Source organism: Tursiops truncatus, chromosome 11, assembly GCF_011762595.2.
Source record: "Tursiops truncatus isolate mTurTru1 chromosome 11, mTurTru1.mat.Y, whole genome shotgun sequence".
Taxonomy (NCBI): domain Eukaryota; kingdom Metazoa; phylum Chordata; class Mammalia; order Artiodactyla; family Delphinidae; genus Tursiops; species Tursiops truncatus.
Genome location: NC_047044.1, coordinates 14,032,021 through 14,044,692, shown reverse-complemented (window position 1 = coordinate 14,044,692; position 12,672 = coordinate 14,032,021). Strand labels below are relative to the sequence as shown.

The following is a 12,672-nucleotide window of genomic DNA, read 5'->3' as shown; positions in this document are numbered from 1 at the left end:
AGGGTAAATTTTTTTAAAGGATCTAAGGCTGAGCACCTGGGGACGGGAAAGGAAAGGACCATATAGTATAGGCATTCATTCATTTATTAACTCATTCAAATAATGGTCCAGGCTCAGACTAGGATTCAGATCTTACCCCTTTTGCTTTCTGGCTCTGTGGTTTTGGATTGGTCATTATAACTTTCTGAATCTCAATTTTCTTATTTGTAATTGTGGGCCAAGAACTAATCTCTTATATAATTGAAATGGAAATTTGATTTAAAAAATAATGTTTCTAGTATTGTGCCCTGTGCAAAATTGGCAATACCTAGGAGGCTCTGCTAATAATAATTCATATAATAGGCCAGTGTTATTTATTAAGTGTTCATTATGTTCAGTTGATAAAGAGATGGATAAGAAAGGAGATAAGTAATATTGAGTGAAATCGCATTTGTAAATGAGTAGTGATTTCAGTCTGGTGGTTCATAACAGAACAGAGGAATTAATAAAGAGCCAGCTAAACTGTAGAGTTTAACGTGCTCGATTAGCTGACAAGTGGCACAGCTGTCCTTTGGAGCCAAGTATGTCTGATTCCAGAGCCAATGTATAATTTTGACAGACCAAACTTTAATTCTACCCACACAGATTGCATAAGCAAATAACTCCTCTTTGCTTTCTTGTTCTAGGTGTGTGGAGATTCACTATGTCTCTTCTGATAGCAAATACTTTCATTGAGTAAATTGGATACTGTGGACCTCCCGGGCCTCCTGGACCTCTGGGGCCTCTTGGAGTTGGAGGTCCTAGAAGTAAGAAAGCCTTTTCTTCTGTCTCTTAATTTCCCCTCCCCCTTTCTCTTTGGGTAAAATGTCATAATCTTCATGGTATTGATAGCAAGTAAGAATAGAAAGAATCTGGGGAAACGTATGGACTGCACAAAGGGCTTCTTTAGCAGAGTGTTCGTTAGCCCAAACCACAGGTCTTATGAAGACTATGGAATCTGACCTAAAAGTCCAGACCCAGGTTGTTACTTAAGGCAACACTGCTCCGTAAGGGTAAGTCAATGTAGTGGAGATGTCAAGAAAACTCATAGTTGCAGAGGTGGAATCACGCATCAGGACAGTCTTTCTAGTTAAGAGGGGGAAAAAAAGGAGCTAGTGGAACCTTATAGCACATAGTACTATATGAGAAGGTGTGCATTTGATCACAAAGACTGTACCAAGTCCAGATATTATGGGAAAGTTGGCACTCAGTAAGCCCTGGGTATGCTTATGCTCTAGATCCTTCTCACTGGTTACAACGCGGGGTCCCTGGTGTGCTGTTTGTCTTCGCTGTGTAGGCTCAAAGTGGATGAGTCAGAGTCAAGGTTCTCCAAGTGTTGTCCACAGACCAGCAGCACCAGCTTCACATGAAGTATTCTTATAAAATCAAATTTCAGTCTCTACCCCAGATCTAGTCTATGAGAAACTCTGGAGGTGAGCAATCTGTGTTTTAATAAGGCCTCCACGTGAATCTGATGCATGCCAAAGTTTAAGAACCACTCAGAATGGGGAGGCTTTATAAACTGCTGCTTGCAGCTGAGTAAGACTGAGTCAAAGGCTCCCCCATCCCCCAAAGAATCTCACATATTTTGAAAAATTTCTTATAGGGCCATTATTGTCATTGAATATCCATGGGCCCCTATCCTAGGATCAAATGTCTAAGATTTAGTGATTCAGAGGTTTGTTTTTCCTGAAAATAAGAGACCCAGGCTCTTGGATTCAAGAATAGTGTCATGAAGTAAATTGCAGACCCATAAAGTAAGGGGAAAAGAAAAAGTACAGTAAAATGATTTGACACTGCCTCTTTATTATGACATTATCCTAAAATCTTATTAGGAGCATAGATCACAGTCCAAAACTTAGAGGCCAGCAGTTATAATCATAAGAGCAAACATAATATTTAATGCTAACTTTTTTCCAGAACAGACCAATGCGAGTATATATCATGACTTGCTTTTGTGGATGATGAAAAAATGGACCCTTACAAATGTTAAGAAACTTGACCAGGGATGAGATATGACCTACACTATTTCCTTTGTAAGCCAAAGCTCACACTCTTAACCAAGGTAGCATCTTAATCCCCACAGGAAGGCTAATGGAAAATTGACATTCCGATTGATGCATAGCTTGCTCAGATAAAAGTGAAAGAAGTTCCCTGGGGGGCAGGGATGGGGTGGCTAGTGGATAACAAGCTCAAGTTTCCAAGCTCTGAATAAGGATCACCAAATACAAAACTGCAACAGTCCTGAAGTGGTCAGTACTGGCCTAAGTATAGCATAGCAGTCCTCGAGACTTCGCTCCAGGGAAGTTCAGCATCTGGATCCAGAAATGCCAGACAAAAATAGAGCAAGAACGGGACACTGTATTGAGGACTCTGATAGCACAGGGGGAGCTAGGACAGGAATTGAAACTCTAGATATTAGAGTCTAGACAGAACAACCTGCAGAGCAGTGCATCTCAAGTTCAGTGTGTGAAATCACACCACCACCAGTGCATTCCGGAAGGGTACACGCTCCTCTAAGGTATCAGTTTCTCATAGACTGTTCTGTGTTCCTCCTAGGTCCTGCAGGATTCCTGGAAATTACTATTTCGACTTTGATGTAGAGCTTCGCCACTACAAGGTGAAGGTTTGGCTAATGACGAACCAAAGCCAAGTTTTGGAAAAGGATCTGATTGCCAAAAAAGTGTAAGTTAATATCTCTGGTGCTGTAATTATGCTTCTGAAAAAGGGGGACAAGGTGTGGCTAGAAGCAGAAGTTGAAACTGAGAAACCAAAGCAAGCAGAAGTCACTATCTATTTCTCAGGTTTCCTGAATTCATCCCTGAAACTAAGTCTCATGTGAGTCTGCAGCCTGAAAAGGAATAAAGCCAGTTTCTAATTTCTGAAATCTTGGATTTCTTTCATTCCCCATTCTGAGAAAAATAATTGCATGACAAAAAAAGGCATTTCTGCTTTCATTAAAGCTGGGGCTTGAAAGATGTTATCAGAATCAGGAAATTAACTTGTTCAAACAACCCCATCCTCAAGACCAAGGCCATTCCTATTTACACCATCCCGACTAGAGTTGTTGCCGAAATATCGGCTTCCCTGTGCACCGATGCCGAACAAAAATACGGAGACAGATTTTGGAGGAAAAGAGAGATGGCTTTATTTTTCTGCCAGGCAGAAGGGGGGACACAGCTGAAGAGGTGAAGATTTATGTTTTGATTTGAGCGCGCTAACGTCTAACGTCTAAAGTCTGTTACCAAGTGCTGGAGCCAAAATGGGAAGTGCTTCCTCTAAGATTCCACCCCAACCTGGGAACCCTTACGGAAGATTTTAAATGACTAGTCGACCAATAGCTATGATCCAATGACAAAGAAAAATGGCCTGAAAATGGGTCTCCTACAATTAGATCTTTATTGCCACAGGATGGGGAAAATGGACTGAGGTTCCCTTACGCTCAGGACTTTATGCCCCTTTTATTATAATCCTGCTCTAGGTGGCTCCATAATCAAAGGCCTGAGGAATCAGGAAAAAAAAAAAAAAAACACTCTCCTGACATTCTAAATGATCCTCTTCTAACTTCTCCCAACTCTCAGGGGAAGAGAGGAACCAAGCTTCCCCCACTCCTTCAAGTTCCCTCACTCCTTCAGATTTTTCTGACCAAACTAAGACCCCACCTCCCCAGAGGGACAACCCCTGTTGGGACAACATTTTATCAGCCAGTCTGCCCCTGTTATTAGAGCCAATTTGAGCACTATCTGGTTTAAATTTTAGCTATGAAACCATGACCACAGAAAGAGAAAGATGATTTTTGACAGTATGGCCACAATATTCTTTAGACTCTGGAGAAAATCGGTTAAAATGAAACTGTTCTTAAAATTGCAAAACGAATTCTTTTTACATGTGCAATTAGAAAAAGCTAGCTTGTTAAAATACTTTTCTTCAAAATTCTGACCCTGAGAGAACAAAAAATATGCCTAGGACAAAGCTTGGAGTTAACTCTTATCATGTCCTTGAGCTACAAACATAGCCCACTTTGCCTGAGACTTCAACCTTGGGTTAATTAATAGAACTTCAAGCCAAGAAAAACAAAAAACAAAAACAAAAAACGGCAAAGAGACATTTTAAATCTCAAGTGGAAACTATGAGATCTCGTGTCTGTCTGGATATATGTGTATGTCTCAGTATGTGTTTTTGTCTTTGGATAATGTTACTGAGGTTAATTTGTAAATGAGCTCTATTTAATTGGCTTAAAAGAAAAGCGCTTACAAATCAAACAATTCTAAATACAAGAAAAATTAAATAAATTTCAGGTTCACATGAACTGGGAAATATTCAATATAAAATTAATACCTGGTATTTTTTTTCTTTTGTAAATTTATTTATTTATTTATTTTGGCTGTGTCGGGTCTTCGTTGCTGCATGCGGGCTTTCTCTAGTTGGGGTGAAGGGGGGCTACTGTTCGTTGCGGTGCTCGGGTTTCCCATTGCAGTGGCTTCTCTTGTTGTGGAGCACGGGCTCTAGGCACGTGGGCTCAGTAGTTGTGGCGCGCTGGCTTAGATGCTCTGCGGCATATGGGATCTTCCTGGACCAGGGCTCAAACCCATTAAGGTGGATTCTTAATCACTGCGCCACCAGGGAAGTCCCTAATACCTGGTATTAGTGTTTAAGTTTCTTGATCTAATTAATATAGACATGTCTTTCCAGCCATCAACATTAAGTATAATACTTTCATTGTGCCTAGGTTTAATATAAACTAAATAAGATCTTATTATATTTGTTACAAATTTGTCAGCAATAAAAATAACTCGATAAGAAGAAACTTTTAAGAAAAAAAACTGCAAGTGAGATAAGAGCTTTGGGTGAACTTTTTAGGAATAATTATGTTTTAGGCATATTTACTTAAGAATGATCTCTCCAGATATTCGACAGTTTGAAAATTTAGAGTTGTGCTAACTTAAATTAAAGGATGGAAGTTTATTAAATAACTAAGCCATTTCCAAATAAGATACTGAAACATTAATTACTGAACACTGGCTTCCTTTTACAGAGAAACAAAAGGTTTAGAACTATTAAAAAATGTGTTTGGTGCCACACTGAGATATTTTCTATAAGAAAGCACATTCTTCAGAAATTATTATTTGGATGTATGTTTACCAATCTACAGAGTGCTGATATAAAGGACAGTTCATGGTTGCTTAAGGAAAGTAAGATGTATGTTTTTAATAAAGAAGGTATGAGGAATGGAATTGCAGTTTATTAAGAGAAAAGGAAGTAGGTCTAACTTACAGGTGGTTGTCTCTGAATGGGAAAATAAAGTGATGGATACAGAAAAGTAATAAAAAAGTTTGTGGAAAGTGGACCCTGAGAAAGGAGTTTCATGCATGGTAAAAATTTTCTTAAGACGTTGAACTGCCTTGGATGACAGATTTTAAGCTTCTTTACCTTTTAAGTGATTAGTTCGATATTTGCCTTTAAAATCTTTTTTTTATTTTATTTAATTAATTTATTTATTTTTATTTTTGGCTGAGTTGGGTCTTCGTTGCTGTGCTCGGGCTTTCTCTAGTTGCGGTGAGCGGTGGCTACTGTTCGTTGTGGTGTGTGGGCTTCTCATTGTCGTTTCTTCTCTTGTTGAGGAGCACAGGCTCTAGGCGTGTGAGCTTCAGTAGTTGTGGCACGTGGGCTCAGTAGTTGTGGCTTGCGGGCTCTAGAGCTCAGGCTCAGTAGCTATGGTGCATGGACTTAGTTGCTCTACAGCATGTGGGGTCTTCCCAGGCCAGGGCTCGAACCCGTGTCCCTTGCATTGGTAGGCAGATTCTTAACCACTGCACCACCAGGGAAGCCCCTTTTAAAATCTTTTATTGTTACTTTGGCTAAGTGAATAACTATTGTTTCACAGTGATGTATGATCTTATCTGACTGAGTGTTTTAAACCCTTCTGATTTTTTTGATAAAACTTCCGAAATCAAATTGTGATGAAGTTTCTTTGACCTCTAGCTAACTTTGGGGTGCTTCAAAGGGCCCCTGAAACATCCCAAAGAGAGATATTACATTAATTTGGTTCATTTGGTTATGTTAAAAGTACACAGGAAGTATTTTCAAATGTGTAATAAATCTTCTTAGGTTATACTGTATGTTAATTGTTACTAATATAAATATTCTAGAAATTATATGGAGTTTCAAAAAAAATTATAATATGTCCTGATAAAATGTTATCAGTCATAATTCTGGTTATTATCTTAAGTGTCATATGTTACAACAGTAACCAAGTTACCTTGTTAATTACATTGTAATCAGATTTTAAACTTGCCTTAAGTCTTTTGTCATTCTAGACACTTACGGTTTCACTCTGATGCCTTTGCAAAAATGCTTCCTCTTCAAGATTTATAAAAAGGACTTTTGGGGCTTCCCTGATGGCGCAATGGTTGAGAATCTGCCTGCCAGTGCAGGGGACACGGGTTCGAGCCCTGGTCTGGGAAGATCCCACATGCCACGGAGCAACTGGGCCCGTGAGCCACAACTACTGAGCCTGCGCGTCTGGAGCCTGTGCTCTGCAACAAGAGAGGCTGCGATAGTGAGAGGCCCGCGCACCGCAATGAAGAGTGGCCCCTGCTTGCCGCAACTAGAGAAAGCCCTCACACAGAAACGAAGACCCAACACAGCCAAAAATAAATTAATTAATAATACAAGAAAAGAAAAAAGAAAAAGGACTTTTGGATAAATACAAGTTTCTGACTTTCAGACCATAATGCTAAACTGGGTATAAAGAAGCTCTTCTCCTCAAGCTACTTATGGTTTACAGCAACTTGGTAATTTACACCTATGGGTAAAATTAAAACATTTATCTTTTCTCTCTATCTACTCCCTCCAGGGATTGGAAACTCTTAGGTCCCCAGCACCTTTATCAGATAAATTAGGAAGGCTACCTCACTAACAGGTACAGAAATCTCAAGGTATTTTTGGGACCTTGAAAAGGGAGGAATTCACCTAGATCTGGTAAGCGAAATCTGTGACAAGCCCTTAGTGTGACTTTCCTGAGAGGCCTTTTAAAAGTTCGGTCTGAGACTCCTTATAAAAGTTTCAGCAAGCAAAAAGCCTATATGATCCATTACAGTTATATAAATCATCAGGCCAAGTTTATTGAGACCAGTCTGAAATTTGGTTCTCCCTCTCTGTTAAGAGAACAAAGTTTTCTTGGAATGCTGCTTTAATAACAGACTATGTAAATGTCTTTGCCTTTAAGTGATTTACATTTGCTTTTAAAATCTTTTGTTACTTTGGTAAAGTAAATAAGTATTATTTCACAATGATCTGTGAAGATTATGGCACATGTAGGTAAAGTCCATCCTGCTTCCACAAAAATTAACCCCTCAGTGTCAGATTTTTGCCATCCTGATGTCCTTAACACATGACAACAGTCTACCCCTAAATCAGGGAATTTAAAATGGGTAAACGTTAGCTGTCAAACAAGCAGGGCTATGGAAAATCCAAGAGGGCTGCTTGGCTTTTTCCAGCTCCATGACAAACCTCATTTTTTATTTGATGGGATAAAGCCTTCCCTGGCTGCAGGGTTAATGCCCTCACAATGAAGTAAAAAAATTATGTTTTACTGAATATTAAATTCTAGTTTTGTGAATTAAGGTCTGTGTTTACCAAGACTCACTTCCCAGATAGTTCCTTGCTGTTATGTTATATTGCTAAAAAGTTTAGTTGAATTATTAAAGGACACTCTAAGTTTGTATCTAAAGCTTATCACAGTAATCTATCTTTGGATGAAGATCAGATGGCCCACTACCTACAGCCAGGGGATTATGCATACTCGAAAAGACATAATTTAAAGGACTGTCTCCAAACTGGATGGAAGTACCCTTATCAGGTACTCTTAACTAGCTCATACACAGTAAAACTAAAGGGAATTAACTCTTGGATTAATTTCCACTCACAAAGGGCCCCTGCACTGGACTGGCCTATAGAGAGGACGGGTGACCTCAAAATCACCTTAAAACAACGCTCAAACAGAGGCGAAGCTACACTCACGCCAGGATGAGAAAAAGACGTCAGAAGTAGACAGCTTACCCAAGGGTCTGGACCTGACTCATCTGCTCATTTATAGTGTCTTCTCGACCTCTTGGACCTTTGCATATGAATCAAATGTTTTTCTATCATAGGCATGATCCTATGCTCGTTTTAAAAATCCGTCCAGTTGTTGGGTTTGTGGCCAATTACCTATGTCTAGTACTTCTGGGTTACTTGAGTGGATTTATCCACTCCAAGGCTCTAGTTGGTTGACTCTTAGGAAATTTATCTTAAAAGGAAAATTATAGTCATGTTCAGGACACTACTGATATTACTAGATGAGATCCCCTCACCCGACCAATTAACAATACCTCCTCTGACCCTGACAATAAATATGAATTTTCCTCTATTACTCAAAGTTCAATCAGAGCAATAAGCAAAATTTCAGCCAAGGAATAAAGCCTCCCACAATTATGGGATGGATTTATGTAATTAACACCAGGCGATGGTAATTTAAGTTTAAAGGGTCCTCTATGCTGGGAACAATTAAATCATACTAAGGATAATCAGTCTAGTAACACTAGGAAACTGGGCTGAGTACCTTATGGACACTGCCAATTATAATTTCCCTGAAGAATAGGGATTGGTACAAAAGAGACTAAGACGACCTGGGATATACTGGGCTGTACTCAATGGACGTTCTTGGCTTCATTCTTACTTATGACTTTATTAATACTGCCAGCTATGTTATTTGTATTCTGCCTATTTCAAAAAATTATTGTTTCTTATGCTACCAAGTGTGTGACTGAGCCTCTGATAAAATGATGATGTATAGTTTCATGTGAGATCAATGATTGCAGTAGTCTAACTCTAGATATGAGAAGAAGCAACAAGAGGGAGTATTGTCCTGGACCATAAGAGACTAGGAAGACTGGTGGTCCAGAGACTTCTGGATACGAGTAAAGGCCTAGACCAGTAATAGCACATGGAATGGCCTATCAGCAAAATCTTCGCCAGACCTGGGAATGAGCATTCCTAGCAACATGGGACAAAATGGTCATGAAATGTCCCAAACCATGGTTGAAATTATGACCATAAAGGGGCCCTGCTGACTGAAAACTGACACTTGCCATCTACTTCTACAAGGATTAAATCATGAGGTGCTGCAGCTGGTGACCTTCAACACCCCCTACAAGGAGTTCAGGGTGGAGACCTGAAATGAGGCCCTCTGTGCTCTGGGAAAAACTCACAGGACAGGCCTTCAGAGAGTTAAATACTTTCAGGAGAAGATTTTATGAGCCCCAATTCTTGCATCTTCTCATACCTAGAGAAACACTTCATTAACGGTGACACTATGGTGTGATTTTAGGCAAGTCCTTTTATTGCTAAGAACTTGAGTTTTCTGAGCTGTGTTAGATTTGGGATGTCACTAGCCATTCTCAAAACAATGTCTGCTGGCAGCTGGTAAGTGCAACCTTACTTCTTAAAGGTCTCCTCTTGTAACTGTTATACTTTTAGATGATAAAATTACTTTAGATCATTAGTTAACAAAAAGAGAAAACACATGTAGTGACCAATAGCTCCTGTTATTTATATGTTAATACCACATCAAAGGTTAACACCTAGTTTGATGAAACTAGATAACCGGCTTCCTGGCTACACGTCTCCCCAAAGTGCCAGGCCTAGACTGGGTTTCAGGCTTATTCTCCTAAAAAGAAATGAGATCTATTTTGTCTATTAATGTTTAGGTTGTCACTCCTCCAAATACTTCTAACAGGGTCTGTTACACCTACATCAATCACACTGAGCTAATAGAAGAGGACATAAAATTATTTATATGAACACACCAAATGGCTCCATTCCTTTAGACAGGGTAACCCAAGTGCTGACTCTATCTAGATCAGGATCAAAATTACTACCAAACATAACAAGGCTCTTAATCCTGCATGGGCCCCCAGCTACAATAATTCTTTTACTCATCTTTGGCCTCTGTTTTTTTAAACTACTTGTTAAATTCTGTCTCTTCTGGATTACAATAGGATCACATCAAGATAACGGTGATGCAGAGATTCCGGCCATTTCTCAGAACAGATCCTGCCAAAACAACAACAGAAGTCACCCTGGGGCCCTTAATACGACAGGGCAAGAGCTCCGTGACCCCAACTAGGTAGGGTCTACGAGCCCCATGCCAGGCTGAAGAAGCTACAGAAGACAGACCATCGTCCTTCATCCTCCCAATAAAGATTTATTGGGGTTCACGTCTCTCAGGGGGGATTTGAAATAGGAGATAGATGGGCCCCTGGGCCGGAGAGCTGATATTTGTCAAGTGGAGGAAAACTGAAGTTTTGTCCTCTGCCAGACAAGAACGACGCCTGTTTCCCTTCCTCCGTTGATATGGAGAAAATGAACTAGCAGTGGGGAATTTGTTGCAGCAAAAATAGAAATGAAGTTTTCCCTCTCTTGAGAACAAAGAAAATAAAGGGAACAGTGAACAGGCTAGAGAAGAAACATAACCTGGCCTGAAAGAGTTAATCACTCCTAGTTGTTTTTTTCTTTTTTTTTAACTGTTACTAATCTGTAGTGTCTGTAACTAGATTTGTACATCACAAAGCTAACCTATTACTCTTTAGCACTATGTGAGTTACATCCTGCACTCCCTTGTAGCAAATCACCCCTTGTAGCATTTGCATTTCAGAAAAAAAGGGTCACAGGTGGATAACCCAGAGACAAAGGGACCCAATTACCAGGCTGCCTGACTGCCAGCTGTGACTGTTTTGAAATAATGCAAGAACAAGAATGCAAGACCTTCACTACTTTGATCCTTATCATATACCCCAGACAGCAAGCCCCGTGTATAAAGTCTTCTCCGATTCCCGAAGGAGGGGGGGACACAGTTCTTGAGGCGCTAGCCTGCTGTGTCTTCCCTTCTGCCTGGCAGGAAAGTAAAGCCTTCTCTCTCTTCCTCATATAGACACTACCAAATGTAAGGTAGATAGCTAGTGGGAAGCAGCCGCATAGCACAGGGAGATCAGCTCAGTGCTCTGTGACCGCCTGGTCCACAGGGGTGGGATAGGGAGGGTGGGAGGGAGGGAGACACAAGAGGGAGGGGATATGGGAACATATGTATATGTATAACTGATTCACTTTGTTATAAAGCAGAAACTAACATACCATTGTAAAGCAATTATACTCTAATAAAGATGTAAAAAAAAAATCTCTATCTCCGTATTTCTGTTCGGCATCGGTGCACAGGGAAGCCGATATTTCGGCAACAGACTTCATTGGACCCCAGTTCATCCATTTCGGGAAAATGTGATCAATGTACTCTCTCCACTTGCCCTAGTCACATCCTATCTTTTTTCAGAGTTTTTATGTGCCTGAAGATCTTATTCTCTGTACATTCTTCCATGTAAATAATTTTCTGTTACTCACCCCATAGGCTCTGTCAAGCTTATTTGCACTGCTGAAGGGGCCTGAGGCAAAACTGGAATTTTCCCTTTCCAGTAATAAAGGGTAAGTGATTGTGATCATTCCTGTTTTTGAAACATGAGAATGATTTAAAATATTGTATTAGAAAAAGTGACAATAGCTGCTATAACAGATCCACTTATAAATCTCAGTAGCTGAACACAGTGCTCACAAAAATTCTGCAAGGGTATTTCTGAAAAAAAGGGTGAATCTCTTCCAAGTGGTAAGAGAACCAAGGTCCTTCCTTCTTGTGGATGGGCATCTTCTTCCGCATTGCTTCTAGGTTCTCCACTTTCAAAGTAGCAGAGGAGAAAGGAAGATGGATGCGAATACATGGGAGAAATCTATGGACAAGTCTTTCAAGTGGCTCCCATTTTGAGTGCCGATACTGTGTGGGTTGGAAACCAGTGGTATGGTCCCTACTAACTGCAAGGTGAAGACAGTTTACATATGCAACCAAGATAAAGGAGAAGCAGTTTGGGTGAACAGCTATCCAGTCTCTGATATAGAGATAGAGATAGAGATATACATCTATCTATATGTATACAGATATTCTATTCGCCTTAATAGCATTTCAAAGCTAACGCTATGTTAAGAAAGATACAAGGCTGAGTTTAGAGGGAAAACCTAATGCCAGAGAAGTAAAAGGAAATTAAGACACAGAAGCTGCTTTTTCCCCACAGAAGGCATTTTCCAATATGTTCATACATGAGCAGCCATTTAGTCACTTTATGGGACAATGAGGATAGAAGTAGTGACCCAGGAACTCTCCAAGTTGGGGAGTCTCATGAAAAACCCTCCAGGGACTAAGCTCTCCAAGGATTAGACCAAGATAAGAAAGAAACAGAACTAAATCTTCTAAATTTTTCCAACTAGAAGGGAATAGAGGGAATGTGTAAAGGGAATAATATTTCCTTGGTTTCAAGTGAAGCAAATGCAAATGGAAATACAATGTAACTGCTATGTAAATAGTTGTAAATACAATGTAAATGCAATGTAAATACAGTTGACCCTTGAATAACACCAGTTTGACCTTTGATTTTAATATGAAATTAATGTCAAACCATTCAAATTAAATCAAGGTCATTATGACATAAATAAACAAAACAATGGAGAGTGAGAAAATCCATTATATTTTTCAATTATGTTTTAAAATTTTAAACTATAATGCTCATAATCAAACCA

General features: G+C 39.7%; 1 long non-coding RNA gene across 1 annotated transcript; it reads left to right on the top strand.

The window, feature by feature from the left end:
- Nucleotides 1–677: 677 nt before the first annotated feature.
- Nucleotides 678–11,075, top strand: LOC141275823 (uncharacterized). Its single transcript, XR_012324200.1, has 3 exons — nucleotides 678–785; nucleotides 2,578–2,703; nucleotides 10,059–11,075. It is a non-coding gene; the product is annotated as an uncharacterized lncRNA (long non-coding RNA).
- The last annotated feature ends 1,597 nt before the right edge of the window (nucleotides 11,076–12,672 follow it).